This window comes from Phocoena sinus, chromosome X, assembly GCF_008692025.1.
Source record: "Phocoena sinus isolate mPhoSin1 chromosome X, mPhoSin1.pri, whole genome shotgun sequence".
NCBI lineage: Eukaryota > Metazoa > Chordata > Mammalia > Artiodactyla > Phocoenidae > Phocoena > Phocoena sinus.
The window spans coordinates 11,393,694-11,413,424 of record NC_045784.1 but is presented as its reverse complement, the minus strand read 5'-3'; positions in this window follow the sequence as shown (position 1 = coordinate 11,413,424).

Sequence of the window (19,731 nt, the reverse complement as noted above, 5' to 3'; positions counted from 1 at the left end):
TGCTGGATTCAATTCTATCTACCCTCTTGGAAAAACAATCCAGTGATGTCTGGGTAGTAGCTCCATGTCATAGATGACACAATAGCACTGGATTGCATTCTGAATGGCTGCTGCAACCTTCATGTACAGTTCTGTGTTTGGATCCTGTGCCTCAAAAACTAACAGTGCCTCCTCAAATAAAGAAAATCCCCTTGCCATTTCCTGCATCGTGAATCTCTCTGGTTCTTCAGTTACTTCTTCTTCCTCTTGTCTCTCTTTGTCCCTTCTTGGTGCATGGCACTTCTTAGCAGTACCAGCTACATCACCACTGCTTTTACGCTTGCTTCCAGACATCCTAGGCTTGAAATAAAGATACTGTACGACTGTACTCTCTACTGTACAGTAAAGTACACAAAAGTACAACCACTTGTAGAGGATGCACACACGTGGCAATGTATGCCAGACACGTGAACTAACTTACCTGACTGGACATGTGAACGCATGGTCACATCTTTGAAAGTTTGCAACTTGAAGGTTCGTATGCAGGGGACTTACTGTAGTTGTCCAGTTTTCTCAGCACTGCTTATTGAAGAGACTCTCTTTTCTCCATTGTTTATTCTTGCCTCCTTTGTCATAGATTAATTGTCCATAAGTGCGTGGGTTTATTTCTGGACTCTCTGTTCTCTTTCATTGATCTATATGTGTTTTTATGCCAGTGTCATACTGTTTTGATGACTATAGCTTTATAGTGTACTCTGAGACCAGTGAGTGTGATACCTCCAGCTTTGTTCTTTTTTCTCAGGTTTGCTTTGGCTATTCAGGGTCTTTTGTTGTTCCCTACGAGTTTTAGGATTATTTGTTCTAGTTTGGTGAAAAGTGTTATGGGTATTTTGATAGGGAGTGCATTAAATCTGTAGACTGCTTTGGGTGATATGGACATTTTAACAATATTAATTCTTCCAATCCATGAACACAAGGTATCCGTCCATCTCTTTGTATAATCTTCAATTTCCTTCATCAGTGTTTTATAGATTTCAGAGTATAGGTCTTTCACCACCTTGGTTAAGTTTATTCCTAGCTGTTTTATTCTTTTTGATGCAATTTTAAACAGGACTGTTTTCTTACTTTCTGATAGTTCATTATTAGCATATAGAAAACCAACAGATTTCTATATGTTTATCTTGTATCCTGAAACTTTATCTATCAGTTTTTGAATAGGCAAGACTAAGCTATAGTTTCTAGATACACCCAATTGGGTAATAAAACCACATATATATACAACGAAGGATTATTATAAAAAGTAAAGATGGTGGTTACTTTTGAGGGGAAAGAGAATTTTGAGGGGGAATCTCAGAGGATGACTGGCAAAGTTCTATTTCTTGATCTGGTTAGTAGTTAGAATCATGTTTACCTTATAATAATGCACTGACATGCGTATTTGTTTTTTGTGGTTTTCTGTATATGTATTTCATTTTGCAATAAAAAGATTTGAAAAGCAATGTTTATACTCATATTACTATCAATATTGTCGTATTTTCACTGCATTTCTTCTCACCTGTCTCCACTCACCCCTGTACTTACTTACATCTGCATCACTCTGGGGGTCCACGACCAACAGAAAGAAAGTCTTTCTCAACTTCTGGATAGTAAAGCAATTGAAACCTCAGGGTAGGATGTGTAAGTTATTCTACATGGAACTTTGATGACGTTTATTTATGGGATCTAAAAGCTTGTTATAAACCATTTGCATCACAGAAGTTTAGGGACTTAGTTTACTAGAAATTTTGAGAACAATGGCAGAAGGTTTCAGAATAGTGGGAATTGAAAGGCATTACTTTGTGAACACTCCTGACAGGCTTTGGATTTCTAACTGGCACATATGACACGTTCCCTGGGTTCTTTTCAGACCAGATTACAGGAATTTTTTTTCCCTTTCGCATTTGCCTCTACCTGGACTGAATCTGATTTTTCTGCTTTTGATAAGAATAACAAAATCTGGAAAGCCTGTCTATCTTGAAGACAAGTCTAGACAAGTAATTAGGTTAAATGCCCCAAACATTTCACAATAGTAATATAAGGTGACATGCTAGAGAGGCATGAAGAATAATCCTATTATATTTACATGCGGATATTGCCCTTGGGGCTGGCCTAATTAGTCCCGTTAATCAGTATGGCCCTTTCAGTGCTAAGCTGGTGAAAAGCTAAACCTAATTAATACTCTCTACAGTCAAACAGAGTTCTGGCTGTAGTGGAGCCTAGGCTCACAGCTGTCAGGGAAATACTGCTGCATTATTTTTCTTTTCCTTCCATCATCTCTGCTCAACTCTCCCCTTCCCAGGTTGCAAGCATATAAGTAACTTGAGGGCAAAAACTGTGTCTCATCATCTTCGGAGTCTACCTGCACTTAGCGCCCTGAACTGCACGAAGCAGAGACAGGGTGTTACCTGTTCAATTCCTTTGTTACAGAAAAAAAAATTATCTGCAGGGGAAGCATGCAATGAAACTAGAAGTGTGCTTAGCTTTAATTTTTTCTTCTTAATTTTCAATTGAGGTATAATTTACATATGGTGAAATAAGTTTGAGGACTATGGTTTGATGAGTTGTGATAAATGGATACAGCTGTGCAACCCCAATACCTATCACGATATAGAACATTAGCATGACCCCAGAATATTCCCCTGTGCCCCCGCAGTCAATCAGCACAGGCCCCCAGAAGCAACCTCTGTTGTAAGTGATACTGTCATAGATTATTTAGGCCAATTCTGGAACTTCATGACATGAATGGAACGATACAGTATGTTTTCTTTTGCATCTGGCTCTGTAACACTACGTGAAACTTTCGATATTCATCCATGTTGTGTGTATAAGGGATCCATTCCTCTTTATGCCTGATGAGTAGTGTACTGTACAAATACAAGACAGTTTGTTTTATCCCTTCTCTGGTTGATGAGGATTTGGTTGTTTCCAGTTTAAGGCTATAATGAATAGAGCTGCTATGAACATTCTTGAACAAGTCATTCTGTGAACACGTTTTCATTCCTTTTGAATAGATACCTAGGAGTGGGATCGCTGGCTCATAGGGTAGGTGTACGTTTCACTTCGTAAGAAACTGCGAAACAGTCTTGTAAAGTCGTCATATTATTTTACTTTCCCACGAAAACCCTGTGCAAGTTCAGGTTGCTCGGCACCCTCTTCAAATGTTCGTGAGCGTGTAGTAGAATCTTAACGTGGATGTAATTTGTATTTTCCTCATGACGAAAGGCGTTGATCAAGTTCTCGTGTGCATATCGGCCAATTTTATAGCTTCTTTTTCGAATTGTTTTTATTTTTATTCATTTTCTTTCATTGTTTGTTTATTTATTTTTGTTATGAGAGCTCATTCTAGATCTTGGTTGTTAGCTTTCTTTCTGATATGTGTTTGCTAAGTAGGTTTTCCCCGTCTAGCTTGTCTGTTCATTTTCTAAATATTGTCTTTGAGAAAGCAGAAGTTTTTAACTCTGATGAAGTTCAGTTTATCAATTTTTTTCTTTTATGGTTAGTGTTTTCTGTGTCCTGTCTGAGAAAACTTTGTCTACTCCATCATCACAAAGACATTCTTCTGTTGTTTTCTCCTATGTCTCTGTCATCTGCCGCATTCCCAGCAGCTGTTCTCTGCTAGATCTCGTAGTCTTGCCCTATGCTGTGCAGTTTGTATTCGACCAAAGGGGTCACCTGTACAGATTTCTGAAACTCCTCTTCTGCCCAGGTCCCTCTATCCAGTAAATTCCAGCCAGTTGAGCAATTTGGATATATGATCTCTGTTTCCTGAGCTCAGCAAGACTGCTGTTCTCTGTTTGGGTTACTTCCCCGCTGTAGTTTGGAAAGTTTACTCAAGCAAAAAGCAGACCAAAGATGAAGCTTACTTCATGTATCTCCTTCTCTCAGAGATCAAAATCCTGCGTTGTCTACTGCTTTAAACCGGTTGCTTCATGTATTTTGTCCAGTCTGATAGTTGGTTATGATAGGAAGGTAAGTCCAGTAGCCATAATTCTGCCATGATCAGAACCAGTCTTTAATTTTTATGTTTTTATATTGCCAGAGATTTCTCGGAGGATGCATACAAAGGCCCTTGCAAATCAATTCTGGTATCTTTAACGATGTGGTTGCGTTCCACAGTGTATTTTGCGTCATAGACACCTTTGAGAATCCAATGCAAGCTCAGGAAACTTTATTCAGAAAAAATGTGCATGGTCACATTTTACAGGCAGTTCCGGAGATTTCACTGATTCCCTGAAGCCCAGCTGTGAACCATTGCTATCAACAGACTGAGAATTAAGAATCCCTGTTCAATATCCTTTCTACAGCTCTACATATGTAGTTGTTTTTGTTTTGTCTCCAAAATGAAAACAAGCTGATAATAGCCAACATAGAAAGTTTGGATAAATTTTATAGAAGTAAATAGGTTTGGATGCTGGAGCAAATATATTTCTATGCACACCTCACCAGCTCTGTGATTCGCTTTCTGAGCTTAGGAAAAGGTTTAAGATCTTTTAAAGTCTTTTTCTGAGTGAACCTAAACTCTATATCCACCATACTGTACCCTTCACACTTGTGTCTGAGAATGGATTCAATTGATTTTTGTATGGAAATCAATTGTTTTTATAGTAAAAAAATGGCTGGTCATTATGTAGTTAACCAATTCAGTTATGTGCTTATGAGTTCTCCTGTGAATAATAAAGGGAAATACAGCAATGAGATGCAGTTAAAAAGTGTACAACAGCCTCTCACCTGTTTCACATCAGTTTCTCCAGAAGCCAACTCTGAAATAAGGCCTCAAATACAAGAAGTATATTTGGGAGGCAGTTTCAGGGAACATTTGAAGGGGAGAGGGAAGTGAGATGGGACAGGGGAGAAAGCCAAGAAAGGGATTATGGTGAAGCAAGTTACTACTTTGGAAAACTGGAGCTTAATCCCACTGCGGAGCTCTGGGCGCCAGTATAAAACACACACCTCAGAAAGCTCACATCCGAAGGGCGAGAGAGCTGGGGTATCTATCCACCAATTCCCATTAGATATTGTTTGAGGCCTGCACTCAGAGGATGTTAATTCTCTGGCGTGCCCGGACTACTGCATGTGGGTAGGCAGAAGGGATTCGGTGGCCAGAGAGATCCTTGAAAGATCACAGGTGCTGGCCGTTGAAAGTCAAGCTGTCTTGAGCATACATCAGTGCTGAGGGGACATGGACACTAAGAGCAGCTGCTTTTTCCTTCAAGCCAAAACGGTAACTAGCCCTGGTGACACTTAGAGTAAAGAGCAATGTTTTCCCCCATTTTATAGTTTCATTTTGTTCTACAGGATGATGGATGCCTCTTCTGGAGTCCCCAAAACTTTGTATCTGTCAAACAAAATATGCTCCCTAATACATCGTGTTCAGAAAATAACGTTCAAATTTGCTGATTTGCTTTGGTTTCTGCATTACTTCCCTCTGGCTGTGGCAGCTAGAGCATCATCGGAAGATGTTTGAATAATAAGCAAATAGAGTCCCTGCCAAATATAATTAACTTTCTCTCATATAAATTCTTTTTCTTGTGTGATGTCACCACAGGATTCTACACGACAAAGAAAATAAATGTAGTCTTGATGGAGACTGCTTTAGTTCATCTTCTAAATTGAAATCTAGAGTAACTTCAGGGAGAAGTTTTTTTCCCGGTATGCTTTGCTTCCTTTGAAATAGCTACCTAATAATGGCTAATGTCCTTTGAGTGCCAGGCTCTGTTCTAAGCCCTTTATGTGTATTAATTCATTTAAGATTTGTACAGCACCGGAGCTTTGTACTATCATCGGTCACGTATTATAATTAAAGGTAAAGAGGCAGACAAAAATTATTTCCCTTACCTAGTAATGCCACAGAAATGATACGTAGAAAGTTCTAGAATCGAACGCCTCCTAACAACTGTAGCACAGTTTTTCCCACCTGCATCTCAACTAGCACGAGGTAGCTATCATCCAGCAAAGTAAATCTAGAGATGACTTGCTATTTCTTCTTCTCAAACTTCTCCCAGACATGGGTTCCAGCTGGGTTTTTTGTGAGCTCCTTCCAAGAAATAGGTCACTTCAGAATCTTGATGTACCTCACAATGGAGGCTGTTCCCACAGATACTTAGCAGACCAAAGCAATGTGCTCTAAGCACAGGTCAACAAATTTTTTCTGTAAAGGACCAGATAATAAATATTTTCAACCTTACCAGCCATATGTAGCCTGAAAATAGCCATAGACAATACATAAACAACTGGGCATATCTGTGTGCCAATAAAGCTTTATTTACAAGCACCAGCAGCAGGTTGGATTTTGCCCACAGGCTAAGTTTGCCCACCTCTGCTCGAGAAATATAGAGTGCAATTACATGCATCATTAATTGCCCATGAGTTCCACTTTCAGAAAGCCTTGGGTATGTAAAGCCATTATTACACAATTTGTAGGAAAAAGTCATGTGAAGTTAAAGCCAGAAGGGCCTTTGAGATGTCCTAGTCCAATGAGGAAATTAATATGGAAGACATTGCCACTTGATTTTATTTCCGTGTAAAGGCCTTTTTTATTGCCCCTGAGCCTTCTTGATAAGTGTTAAGTAGTAAAGGGAATATTGTGAGACTTGGGGAGAGAATATTCAGGGGAATAAACTTAGGTGTAGCCTCACAGAGTTCATTAAAGTTCTTCAAATTTAAATTGGGAAACCAGTGTTAAAGAATTAGGATCAAGTAAAGAATGCCAATAAAACAACCTTTACTTTCTCGTGCAGGATAGAAAAGAAAAATAATTCCACTTATACATTTAATGTTTGTTCCCATTTCTTACAGTAATATCAGGTGAATATATAATCACTCCTTGGAAGTAACCAAGTGACGTTAAGTCTACCTAATTTAGGAGATCTTTTATTCTCTGGAAAACAACTTAGATGGTAAGAAAAATTGACTCAATTATATGTAAAAAAGTTGTAATGGAAGCATCCTAAACTAAAAGAGACCCTAGACATTAGTTATTGCGGTTCCTTCATTTTACAAATAGGATCCCAAGGCTCAAGGGGTTCAATGTCATGCCGAAGGTCATCCAGGTAGAATGAAGCTGGGATAGAACCCACATGCGTTGAAGAGAGTCATGTTCCAATTTTAGAGCCAGAAGGGTTCAGTCCCAGCTCTGCTACTTGTAACCTTCTAACTTCAAGGAAGTTACTTAAACTCTCTGAGTCTCCATTGTATTATCTACAAGCTGGGGATGACTGAGGACCGTTCAAGGTTTTGTAGTGATTAAATGAAATATCCAGTATAAAGTCCCGGGTACCTAGTAATTGCTTAATAAATGATAGCTGTCATATTCCGTTGGATAATTATTTATTGAGAAATAATATATGATGTAAGCCGTACATCAGGGAGTGGGGATGCAAAGATAAATAAGACAAAATCCTCACCCTAGACATGTTCATAGGAAACAGACACATGAGCAGATAATTGATGATATACATAGTCTGTGTTAAGTTCTATAATTGAGATATGCATAAAGTACTACGAGAATACAGGAGATGGAGCATTTACAACTGTGCTGGCCAAATCCAGTGTCTGTTAGCTATATGTAGCTATTAAGTACTTGAGATGTGGCTAATTCAAACTGAGATGTGCCAGAAATGTAAAATACAGGATGTTGAAAGCATAATACCCCCCCCCCACAAAAAGTAAAATATCTCATAGATAACCTTCTAGACTGACTACATGTTGAAGTGAAATATTTGGATAAATAAGGTCAAATCCTGTCTCTCCAGCATTCTAAGTCTGGCAAAGAAGACAGGCAAGCAATTGACATAATGCAATATTGGAGGAGCAATATGAGATGTATACACGTGGGGGAAAGCTGTGGGCCTGTGTCCCACATGATACGACATTTGAGCTAGCTCTGCAAGCTGCATGGTTCCCCCAGTGGAGGAGGGAGCAAGACGTGTGAGTAAAGGCATGGCAGTGTTCTGGAAAGAACAAGCTGTTGTTTCTTTTACCAGTTTCATCGGATGTCCTTGAAACCAGTGTGAAGAATGCAGTGCTGTTTGCAAGTCCCTTCCATAGTTTAGTTATTCAAGCAGTATTTATTCAGCATCGAATAATATCACAGCAGCTAGTACTTACTGAGTTCTTATAATGTGCCAGGTCTGCCTGATACCAAATTCTGTGCTCTCACCTCCATGAGGATACGGCCTCCCCACCTGTCTATACCGTCCCAGGAGGCCTTGAGCAGGAAAAAAGCAGAAAGGTCACAGCATAGCCAGAGGGAGCAGCTCCGATTGTGGTCACCTGGGATGTGACAGCCAGCTCTCATCCTACAAAAAACAGCTCTATGTAAAGCACATTTTGAAAAAGCAGAAAGCTCAACAGAGAACTTTCCGTGGAGATACTTAGAGTTGCCAGAAATGATCCTGTAGGGTAGAATTCCAGAGAGCAGCCAAGAGAAGCAGTTTGGAGCTGCCAGAGGGAAAGCTGCCCCACCAGGAACACCTCTGTTCCGGGAAGCTACTGTGAACAGAGATGCAGGAAACCACCATCACCAGAGATGGCTGCTGAGGCCGCTACTAATAGAAGGGTGAGCTGGGGAGACGATGTGAATCAAAGGTTTACCGACCGCTGCCATCTCGAGAGAAAACTGTCTTGACATCAACGCAAAGAGCTGACTCTGTTGATCTTTCAGTAGTCTGATTTCTAAAGATGTGGAACAAAGTTCCCTACCTATAAATCTGGTGAGATTGGTCCCCAGAACTTCTGAATGGGGGTTTCTTAGGCCAACAGTATGGAAAAAGAGTAAAAGAGAGTGTTGTGTCAGAGAAAGAGAGAGCTGAACTATGACCCAGCTAGTAAGTTTCTGGTGGAGGTTAAGCCTTTAGAGAAAAATACAGGGTTACATACACATGGCATGTATGGGAACAATCTATCTGTAGGATTAACCCAAATAAATAAAGCTTTGATCCATGCCAGTTTTCACTTTTAAATATAGATGACTCCTGGAATTTGGGATTTCCATGGTACCAGATGGTGATCCAAAAGATCTGAGTCACACTGGGAATCAGATTTTTTTTTAATTTTATTAAAGCATAGTTGATTTACAATATTGTGTTAATTTCTGCCATACAGCAAAGTGATTCAGTTATACATATATATATTCTTTTCCATTATGGTTTATCACAGGATATTGATTATAGTTCCCTGTGCTATACAGTAGGACCTTGTTGTTTATCCGTTCAATATATACTAGTTTGCACCTGCTAACCCCAAACTCCCAGTCCTTCCCTCTCCCATTCCCCCCTCCCCTTTGGCAACCACAAGTCTGTTCTCTATGTCTGTGAGTCTGTTTCTGTTTCATAAAAGTTCATTTGTGTTGTATTTTAGATTCCACGTGTAAGTGATATCATATGGTATTTATCTTTCTCTTTCTGACTTACTTCACTTAGTATGATAATCTCTAGGTCTACCCATGTTGCTGGAAATGGCATTATTTCGTTCTTTTTTATGGCTGAGTAGTATTCCATTATGTATATATACCACATCTCCTGTATCCATTCCTCTGTCTATGGACATTTAGGTTGTTTCCATATCTTGGCTATTGTAAATAATGCTTCTATGAACATTGGGGTGCATGTGTCTTTTCAAATTAGAGTTTTGTCCAGATGTATGCCCAGGAGTGGGATTGCTGGATCCTATGGTAATTCTATTTTTAGTTTTCTAAGGAAAGTCCATACTAGTCCATACTGTTCTCCATAGTGGCTGCACCAACTTACATTCCCACCAACAGTATATTATTATTTGTAGACTTTTTAATGATGGCCAGGGAATCAGATTCTTGAACAGAAGTTCAAGTACATTCGACTATACTTGTGCCTGGGCTGTATAGAGAGTCTGAGAACCCAAGCCTCAAAGGAGACTGCCTGGCCCGAATTCCAGCCTTTTCCATCCCATAGCCATTTGACCATTAATGATTACTCCTCACTTCTCTGCAAGCAGAGATTTTGTCTGTCATGTTCTCTACAGAATCTCCAACGCTCAGTATATGCTTAGCACATAGTCATTACTCAGTGAAAATCTGTTGAACTAAAGTGAGTTGCATAGTTGACAAGAATCATTCTTGTCAGATATTTATTAGGTATCCTGTATAGTGTGGTACACTTGATATTGGAAAATTCAGAATCAGTGTAAAAGAATTCCAACAGACTTTTATCCAGAATCTACAAAGAACTCTTACAACTAAAGAATGAGATAAACAACCCAGTTAAAGGACGGCCAAAAGATTTGAATAGACATTTTATCAAAGAAGATATACAAACGGTTACTAAACACGTGAAAAATGCTCCACATTATTAGTCACTAGGGAAGTGCAAGTTCAAACCGAAATGAGATACCATTTCACACCTTCTACAACGGCTAGAATGGCTATAATCAATACAACAGACGATAACAAGTGTGAAGAAACAGGAACTCTCATCCGTTGCTGATAGGAATATAAAATAATACTGCCATTTTGGAAAACAGTTTTGTAGTCTTTTAAATGGTTAAGCATGACTTTACCATACTGGACTTCCCTGGTGGCGCAGTGGCTAAGAATCTGCCTGCCAAGGCAGGGGACACAGGTTCGAGCCCTGGTATGGGATGATCCCACATGCTGTGGAACAACTAAGCCCGTGTGCTACAACTACTGAGCCCACGTGCCACAACCACTGAGCCCGCACGCCTAGAGCCCGTGCTCCGCAACAAGAGAAACCACCGCAGTGAGAAGCCTGCACGCCACAATGAAGAGCAGCCCCCGCTCGCTGCAACTAGAGAAAGCCCGCGCGCAGCAACAAAGACCCGATGCAGCCAAATAAATTAAATAAATAAATAAATTTTTAAAAGTAAATAAATAAATTTAGCGTACGCCCCAGCAATTCCACTCCTAAGTATCTACCCAAGAGAAGTGAATATATATGCCCACGCAAAGACTTGCATACTGCGAGAGGTGTAATATGAACCCCATCTGTAGTTGAATCCACTGATGCTTGGCTAAGTTCAGGAATTTTTCCAAGGTCATAGAGTTAGTCAAGAGCAGAGCTAATATTTTAAGCCAACCTTGTCTGATTCCAAAGACTGTGTTTTTTCCCTCATTGTATCACACTGTTCCCCAGATGTGTACAGATTTTTAATAGAATTTTTTTCTTATTAAGAGTAAAACATATTCAAAACTGGTGGTGACATGGACAAGAGATAAAATGCTATTTAAGTTTGGTCTTCTATTCCATAAAGTCCTATAGTAAGACAGTTTTGGTAACCTCTCTGTATTTCTTTCCATTTTCTCATCTGAGAAATGGAGATATTAATAGCAACTAATTCCTAAAATTAAAAAGTAATGAATGAGGTAATACAAGGTTAAGTGCATAGCACAATGCCTCACACATGGAAATGTTCAATAATTTTTATCTATCATTCTAAATGTTATTATAATCATTATTATCCTAAATTATTTCTCCGTGGACATTTAAGAAAGGAAAACAAGCGTCAGCTAACATATGAGGACTCTTCTCAAGAATATGTTGCTTATTTAGCTTTAGGAATTGTGGAAAAGTCATAATGGATGCTTTGATGATCTCACAATGGATACAGGACAACTGCAAACATGCTGAATGTACTTAGGTTGGGAATGTACTCTTTTGAATAAATTAATTTGAGATGATGTCATATTCGTCAGCATAATGGGACCACAAAAATGATTTATTTTCCAGCATTGCTGACATGTGTCGTCTTAAGCAAGATAAAGCAGTTAAGCCACAGTGATTACAGTCCTAGGTCTCTCAAGTGGATTTTACAGGAAGTGAACCAATAAGAAATAAGCTCTCAATTCTGATTGAATAGTCATGGCAAAGACCCTGCCCTGCTCTGGGGGACAGGGCAATAGGGCAGGGTTAGAAGGGAGGGCGCCATTACCTGAGAGCTCAGCCTCTGTAGGAGGCTAAGATTGCTCTGAATATGACCTTTTGCACACCTGAGGCGGGGCCACCCAGAGCCATTATGCCATCGCCAGCCACATCCATCCAGAAAGAAGAAGAACAGACCAGAATGGTACTGTACCTTGGGATCAGAAATGGGAGAAGGGACGTGTACTAGTTCACTAGCGCTGTCATAAAAAAATTCCACAGACTCAGTGGCTTAAACCACAGACATTTATTTTCTCATAGTTCTGGAGGCTGGAAATCCCAGGTCAAGGTGCTGTCAGGGTTGGTTTCTTCTGAGGCCTCTCGGCCTACAGGCGGCCGACCTCTTGCTGCCTCTTCACACTGTTGTCCCTCTGAGGGTGTGCATCCCTGATGTGTCTCTCTGTGTGTCCTCATCTCTTCCTCTTTTAAGGACACCAGTCAGATTGGATCAGGACCCACTCTCACGGCCTCATTTTAACTGAATCACCTCTTGAAAAGCCCTATCTCCAAATACAGTCACATTCGGAGGTACACCTAGTCCAAAATATCACATGTATAAAATAATTTTGCGTTCCTAATGAATTCAATCAGGCACGTCCATTGGAAATTTGGTTTTTAAGTTGAGATGGAACCCAGAGAGGTCATAATTTCTGTCTGACACGTAGGTGATGGCTGTACTGTCCATTAGGTAGAACAGGTGGTGGCCAAAGGGTTAACTCTCCTTGAGGGTCGCATAAGAAGTCTAAGAAAGATGTCATAAAGTATACTTTCTGTGAATCAGTATCATTTCTGAAGGAAATGACTTTAACAGAAATATGTGATATGTTCTCAGCGTTGCCTAAGAAAGACAATTGATAGAAAAAATATATACATAAATATATATAACCTGAAATTGCCCCCAGCAGGACTGGAGGGAAGCGATGATATTTTGGGCCAAAGGCCCCAAGCCAATTGTGCTTAAACGATGCACTTGAGGCTTTTCTGGAAAAGCTGAGTGCCGTCATTGGTCATTCTCTAGTTGAACGGACAAGGTGCCCCAAGTCATCTCCCAAATACTTGTTCATTTAAACTTTAAAGATAAGGGCCTCCCTGGTGACGCAGTGGTTGAGAGTCCGCCTGCCGATGCAGGGGACACGGGTTCGTGCCCCGGTCCGGGAGGGTCCCACGTGCCGCGGGGCGGCTGGGTCCGTGGGCCATGGCCACTGAGCCTGCGCGTCCAGAGCCTGTGCTCCGCAAACGGGAGAGGCCACAACAGTGAGAGGCCCGTGTACCGCAAAAAAAAAAAAAAAAAAGGATAAAAGGCAGCAGCTTCCTCTGGCACATTAGATCAAAGGTACTGGACAAACAGAGAACAGAGGACAAGAAGAAGACTGCATTTATCTAGTTCTGTGCTAGGTGATTGGCTTCACTCTATCAGCTCCCTGCTCCAGCAAAGCCTCCACCTCGCCTAGGAATAATAATAATCCTAGTCACCATCATCATCGTAACGGTAAAAGAGCCGATGTTCATGGGGAGCTTACTATGCACCATTGTTTTAGGTGCCCCATGTATATTAACTTATTGACTCATCATGTTAATCCTAGGAAGCCGGATACCAATAATAACATCAGCAGCCCATTTTGCGGATGGGAAAAATGAGAGCAGACAGGTGAAGTACTTTGAACAAGATCACAGAACTTGTAAGTGACAGGGCTGGGAGTTGGACCCAGTCAGCGCGGCTCTGGCATTCGTTCATGCTGCTCTGCACAGCCCTGCCAAAGCCCTTTGTTACCTATCAGGACGCCACCCCCAACTTAACAAACCTCGAGCCCACCTCCTCCCACTTCTTCCCTCCTTCATAGCTAACAAATGATTCTCTAGGCAGCTTCCTTGTAGGTTTTTTTAAAAACTTTTTATTGGAGTAGAGTTGATTTACAGTGTTGTGTTAGTTTCAGGTGTACAGCAAAATGATTCAGTTATACATATACACATATCCACTCTTTTTAGATTCTTTTCCCATGTAGGCCATTACAGAGTATTGAGTAGAGTTCCCTGTGCTGTACAGTAGGTCCTTGTTAGTTATCTATTTTATATATAGCACTGTGTATATGTCAATCCCAATCTCCCAATTTATCCCTCCCCCCCCCTTACCCCCTGGTAACCATAAGTTTGTTTTCTACATCTGTGACTATTTTGTAGGTTTGTTTCTAAAACAGTATATTTGGACATCAGTCAGATCCATTGAAAACATGAAAGTTGGTCACAGTTTCCTCTTTTTGATGCCTGTGTACTTGTCTTCCCCCACTGGATTTAAATCCCTTTTGAGGACGTAGATCATTCAACAAAGTCAGCCATCATATATCGAGAGGAGCCTACTTGGACTGGCTTCTCTTTCTAGGTTTACACAAGTCACACCAGGCACTGTGCTGGGCGCTTAGGAAGGATCATGAAAAAGACAAATAAGCGTGGTCTCTGCAAAGAGCCCACCTTCTCATCACAGTGTTTTCTCAACACTGGCTGCACATGTGAGTCACCTGCGGGAGCGTCAGCATAAATACCAGTGCCCCACCCTAGACCTAGACCCTTTGAATCAGAATTTCTAGGGGTGAGGCCAGGACGTGGTATTGATAGTTTTTCTGGAGCTCACCAGGTCACTCAAATAAGCAACCCAGGCTTGCCTGTCCCTGTGGAGAGACACACATATGAATGAGTAATTAGAAGATACTGTGGTTAAGAGCAGAGTGCTACAAATAGCACGAAGACAGAGCTACTGCTTCTGACCAGAGACCCTGCAGAGGACTTCACAGATGAGGAGACCACTGACCTGGTCTAATTGGATGAGAAAATGCTCCCATGGTAGAAGGGAGGGGGGCGTGGATATTCCAGGCAGATTGAAGAGCACGTGTAAAGACACAGAGTTATGGAAAAGGAAGATGCATTTTGAAAAGAAATAGGGTTCCCCCTGGCTGAACAGTAGGTGGGTGTCAGCAGAGCGGGAGCCTGATCATTAATGGCCTTGGGTGCCATGCTGGGTACTACACCTTAATCCTGCAAGTAAGGTTCCTGGCTGTCGTAGCCTAAGTATGAACTGGTATCCTACTTCCCTTAGGTTATGTAAAAGAGGACTCAATATTTTTCTATAGAAATTTTATTATAGAATTTAGGGAGGAAAAAAACAGAACTGAAAGCAGAGAAAATCAAAGGCAGAGAAACTAAATAAATTTTGCTATAATTAACATGTGGAACGCACCTTTGTCATCCCTAAAGAACACTCGGGTAGGAGCCCTTATCAAGCGAGGACCATCTTCCCTTCTTTCCCGTGAGCGTCTTTGAGTTCACGTTAACCTCCAGAAGAAAAAAAAAATTTCTTCGTCTGCTTTAAATTCTCCTGTGAAGGAGGAGATAATGTCAAGAGGCTCCTATTTGGGAAACATGGAATACTTCTAAATCTTGTTGTATTGATATTTATCAAGGACAGAAGACAGTCAAAGCCTTCCATCTGGACGTGGGGATCCCATTTTTTCCCTGTACCCCAAAGTTCTTTAATAAATCTCTCCATGGAAATGGGGGCCCTGAAAAATTGTAATTCTTAGAGTTTATCAGTATGATTATTTTGCGCCATCAGTAGTGACAAGAAGCTATATTAAGGATGGTCAGTCACTGGTTGTATGACTTACTGCAAGTCATTTCACCTCTCTGAGCCTCGTGTTTCTCAATTGCATCCTGAGAGGTTATGCTCAGTTCCTACCAGCTCTGAGATTCTGCGACTTCTGTGGGTTCTACGTTTTTTCCAACCCTAAAGTTTGGTGATCAAAATCACTTCTGATGCTAACTCACTGTGATTCCTCTGACAGCCCATGAAAGCTATTTTACACCTTGGCGCCCCCCCAGAGAAATCAGCTTAAAGTGTTTTTCTTTGACAAAAATGTGGGCTTAGTTCTTAAAAATGCTGTCAGTTTGCATGCAGTTTGATGGAGCTGCTTAAGAAATCTGTCAGCGGCATCCTGGGTTAAACTGTTGAGCAAGTGAACTGATCCTGTACTAACGTGGTTGAGTATTTTCTGACAGCCTGCGATAGCTTCTTTAGCTCTTTGTGTTCTGTCAACTACTGGACATAGCTTCTTAAAGAGGGGTGAGTCTTTGTGTGTTAAAGGATGTCAAAAGTGGTTCCGTCACTTACATTTCAAGGGCATTCTATGCAAGGCTGCCCCAGATCTCTGTTGGAATGCCCAGAAAGGTTCTGGTAGCCCCTGCTCCACAGAGAACTACTCTGTTTCTTCTTAGAAGATGAAGGTTCATTCTTTTTTTCTTTTTTTTTGAAGGCTGCACAAGATGGCTTTATTTCTTTTATTTCTTTTTTTTTTTTTTTTTTAACATCTTTATTGGGGTATAATTGCTTTACAATGGTGTGTTAGTTTCTGCTTATTTCTTTTATTTCTGAAGAAATAGTGAAACTCTAGCCTTCCATGCTTCTGTTCTCTCCATCAAATTCAACCATACTTGTGAGGATTACAAAGAGCTTGGCAACAGGGTACTGGGGGGTAAATATGTCTTTACAGCTGAGCTGTAACTGAGCTAGGTTAAGGGAGAACACGGACAACTTTAGTTTTTTATTTTCCATTAATATAGTAATGTTTGGGTGTCTGAGGAGGATTGATGGGGCATAAAAACCCAATCTAATTTCTCAGGCTATCAATCATACCTATTTAACAATGCTTTCCCCCTTCCCTATAGTATTCTTTTAGTTCTGGTGAAGGTTCATTCTTGTCTGAGTATTTGAATTTCACCAAAAAGGTGAAAAAGCCTGACTTTGGATATGCAAAATTAGAACAAATTACTCAGTACTTGTTTGGGGTACCCTAGTCTCTTACCATGTCAGAGCTTCATACCCTACCTCCTCCATTCCAAGAACCACCCCAACTGCTTCCGTTACCAGTTTAGAATGGAAGCCCCAAAGACAAACGCAGATAGCGACTGGTCATACTATACGGGCACACTATAAGTATGAGGCATACTGTTCACCTGTTACTGCTGCCAAAGTGACATCATTACTATTATTAAAGTGTTATGACAGTCCCACGATCATGTACGTGTTCTAGTTCCCTGTTGCTCAAAGCACGGTTTGTGGACCAGCAGTATTGCCATCATCGGGAACCTTGTGAGAAATAAAGAATCTAAAGCCCCACTTTAGGTTGAGGGTCCGCCTGTCGATGCGGGGGACACGGGTTCGTGCCCCGGTCTGGGAGGATCCCACGTGCGGCGGAGCGGCTGGGCCCGTGAGCCATGGCCGCTGAGCCTGCGCGTCCGGAGCCTGTGCTCCGCAACGGGAGAGGCCACAACAGTGAGAGGCCCGCGTACTGCCAAAAAAAAAAACAAAAATAGAGCCCCACTTTAGATGTGCTGAATCAGAGTCTGCTTTTTCACAAGATATCTAGGTGATTCGTAAGCCCATTAGAGTTTGAGAAGCGCTGGCTTGAGTATAGACTTTGGAGTCAGACTAGCTGTGTGACTAGGCAATGAAAATAAAATGTGACATTTACTAAGGGCTTAATGGTACCAGAACTTGTGCCCAAGTCATCCTAACTAAATAACACCTCTGAGCCCCTGTTCTTTTTTCCATAGAACAAAACACAACAGTACAAAACAAAGATAAAGATACTTAGTTCATACAGCAAATAGCACCGCCAAATTGCTCCATCCTAAACCCAGGCATCATCCTCGATTCCTCCCTTTCCCCCACCTTCATCCAGTCCTGACTGCCCGACCTGCAGTCTCTCTAAGGATTCCATCTACTTATCTCCCTCTGCATAGCCAACAGCTTAATCATCGTTTCCCTTGCCTGTACCACTGCAGTAGCCTGTTGACTGGTGTCCATCCACCATCCATCTCAACTCAATCCATTCCTCACATAACATTAAAATACATATGATTTTAAAACTCAAACATAAAATGCCTTAGGTACAACCTATAACAAAAGCTGATTTGTAAGATGTAATAATTTCCAAATGTAAGCAAAGTAACCTGGACGTGACTTCAGAGAGGAATATTTGATGTGGTTCTTATGGATTCTAGGGAAGGGGAGACCAAAATGGAAGAATCTGTACAGGTAGCTGAAGCCTCCCTCTCCCTCTCCCTCTCCCTCTCCCCCTCTCCCCCTCTCCCCCTCTCCCCCTCTCCCCCTCTCCCCCTCTCCCCCTCTCCCCCTCTCCCCCTCTCCCCCTCACCCCTCTCCCCCTCTCCCCCTCTCCCCCTCCCCCTCCCCCTCCCCCTCCCTCTCTTTGTAAATCTACTATACCATGAGAGTGGACGTGGATGCAGCAGGCTAGCTTTGAGATCAAGCACTTGCCTCCCTCAGGCTGAGTTTTTTGCTATCAAGGTTGCCTTTTGAGTATAATTTGGATTCCCATGAAAATTCTCCTGATGGACAAAATATACCGATAATCATCTTGTCTACCTATCAGTCTTTCTTCTTAGCATGTTAATAAATTTGCATTGTTTTATTCATCTGTCCTTCATGAGGTCATCCCGCCCAAACCAACTAATTCTGAGAAGACTGACTAAATCGCGTTCTTGATATCCATATTGATTTGGTTGCAAAACAAACCAATCCAAACACATAGTGGTTTAAAGACACAACTATTTATTGAGCTCATGCTTCTGTAGGTCATCAGTTTAGATTGGGCTAAAATGGCTGGTTCTGCTGGTTTGAGCTACCCTGGTTGACCTTGGTTGGGACTCGCACATGTAGCTGTAATCAGCTGCCTGGCTGACGGCCTGTTCTCCTCCACATGGTGTCTAATCCTCCAATAGGCTAACCTGGGCTTGATGGCAAGATTTCAGGGGCACCAAAAGGACAAGCCCCGATGCACAAGCACTTTTCAGGTTTCTGCTCATGTCATATATGCTATTGTCCCATTGGCCAAAGCAAGTCACAAGGCTAAGCCCAGAGTCAACGTGGGAGGGAACTGCTAAAGGACATGGATACTGGAAGCCATGAACAAATTGAGCCATCCTTGCAAGCAATTCTGAAGCTGATAGCCAAGACATAGTTATGACATCAAGGAACCACCAATCACTAAAATCAGGCAGCTTCAGACATTCTGGAGTCATTGTCTATTTTCAATATATCCAACAATTGCAATATTCTATACCATTTTCTTAAAGTAAGGTAAACCCACCTGCATGAGATGAATGCAGAGAAAAAAGCCCTTCATCCACGGGCGGTACTGCCACCTCTGTCTTCCGTATATTTGGGTGTCATGACTGTGAACACGAAGTGTTAATGGCATGGCTCATATCCATGCTGTATTGTCAGGAATGGGAGCAGGGAGTGAGAAGCCAATTCTCCCCTTTGGCATATAAGGAATCACAAGTTTCAACATCCATAGCAGATGTCAGAGTTTTCTGGCCTTTCATGAAATTTGACTTAACTGTGTTACACTACTAGAGCAAAAAGATTAAAAAAAAAAAAAAAAAAGTATGTGTTTCCAAATACAGCTGGTGAAGAGAACTCTTCGTACTAACAAAACTAAATTAAAAGCTGTCTAAAGTGATTAGGTCAGAACTCTATGGCAGATTTCAAAAAGATGAACTCAGTTAAACCTGGGTTATCTTCTGGAACATTCGATGGGTATTGTGTGCCTGTAGGGGTGCCTGGTGAGCTTTCTCCCCAGAGTCCTAAGTAGGAGGTAGGACCTGAGCCCCACTCTTTTTGGCATCATCCATCAAACTATGTGGAATTTTTTTCCTAATGCATCTTCACCTCTTGAGATTCAGCCATCAGCGTGGGAAGAAGTAAGGACACTGATGTCTGATCTCTTCAACC